Below are 1,960 nucleotides of genomic sequence, written 5' to 3' on the forward strand. Positions count from 1 at the left end.
TGGATTCTGTCCATATTGGTGTTAGGTGAGATGGAGCCGCTTCCCACGTGTAGCAACCCTAGACCCTCTCTCTGCACCGTAACAGAAGGAAACGCCGCTCAGCCCAGTGCTAGCCTCACAAGCGTTCTCAGGCTTGAGCCCATTGGGGGTGGGGGTTGGGGGGCTGCCTTCAATACATCTCATCAAGGGCCTTCTCTTTTGAGCTCCACTCTTTCACCAAGCATGACGTCCTTCTCCAGCAGCTCGTCTCTCCTGACTATGTATCCAAGTATGTAAGAGAAGTCTCACCATCCTTGTCTTGAAGGAGCACTCTGGTCACACTTCTTCCAAGAAAGGTTGGTTTGTCCTTTTGACGGTCTGGTACTTTGACTCTTCTCCTGGGCACAGCTCTAAGACATAGATTCTCCTTCGGTCTTCGGCCCTTCTTCGGTAAGGACGCTATTCAGTGTCCGACGTTCAGATCCCTGCAGGGCAATTGAAGATACCATGCCGTGGGGGACACACACCTTAGTCCTCAAATACCTAAAGAGGTCTTGTGCAGCAGATATGTACAATGTAACAGGTCTTTTGATCTCTTGACAGCTGCTTCCAGACATTGATTGCAAATCCAATCATATTAAATCCTTGACAACTTCAATATTTCTCCATATGCGGGTGATACAACCTTGCTTGCTTAAAGTGAGGAAGACTTGAAGCACTTGATGATGAAGATCAAAGGTTACAGCCTTTAGTGTGGGTTAGAACTCAATGTAAAGAATGACAAAGTCCTCCTAACTGGACCAATTGTAACATCAGGATAAATGGAGATAAAACCCAAACCCTCATATTATGAAACTTTTATTGGCTTAAAGAATAAATATAATCATGTTTGTCGAGTGCCTGGCACACATCTAATTAAATAATTGGGTTATATTGGATGTTATTTTTATTTATTTTTTTTGCCAAGTTTGGTAATAAAAGGGGAGGTGACCATGCAAGAGAGGCCACATCTCTATAGCAGTTTCAACAGTTTCCACACACATCAAAACTCTCATTTCACACTTTCTCTAATTTTATTTTATTTTGTATTAAATTATTATGTACATTTCCATCACCTGACACACATTGTACAAACGAATGGTCTCTCAATAAATGAAGTAAAGGAAAAATGGAATGGGTTCTTTAAAATAATTATTAATTGTGGACATCAGAAGTGTATGTTACAAAGCATGATATATCTTGTGATTCTGATGTAATTTCCAGTAAGAGAACTTCAGAAGAAAACATAAAATTCTCACTTTCACTTCTCGATTGATTGGGGATTTTTAGCATGGCAAAGTTTTGGATTTCATTTTAAAAATAAACCAGAGGTGTTCAGACTATAAATTATATATGAAAAATAGAGGTATTGAAAAGTCAAACTTATTTATCCAATTTTTTAAGTATAAATGTTGATAACTGTATAAGTAGTATATACAAAAGAGCTTCTATCTAGATATCTATCATTCTATCTCTATAAAATGATATATACTTTTTTTCTTGGAGCCTCATTTTGTGTCTTGTTAATGCTCTATAATTCTAATATTCTCAACAGCATAAACTCAGTACTGGTGAGGACCTGGATATTGTCAGCTGCCAGAGAGTCACCGGCTCATTCATAGTAACCTCATACACACCAGGATGGGACCCTTGGGATCTGGTGTACTTTTGTTGGGTTATTTTTAGATAGCAAGAAACCAGGCCTTTTCGCCTGGTGTGACTCATGTAATTTGTATGCTCTGCTGACACCTGCTCAGCCCCGTAGCAGCGCTCAAACTCCACTGACACACAGGTGGTAGCAATGGAGATCATTAATATCAGTCTTATTATGTAGGAAAGAAACCTGGGGAACGTAGGGACTACGAGACCTTCCAGGATCAGGCTGGGAAGTAGAAGCAGATCTAGGACTATGATCCTTTGTAATGCATACCTTCTTCATTTT

The sequence above is a fragment of the Tenrec ecaudatus genome, chromosome 1, assembly GCF_050624435.1.
Source record: "Tenrec ecaudatus isolate mTenEca1 chromosome 1, mTenEca1.hap1, whole genome shotgun sequence".
Lineage (NCBI taxonomy): Eukaryota > Metazoa > Chordata > Mammalia > Afrosoricida > Tenrecidae > Tenrec > Tenrec ecaudatus.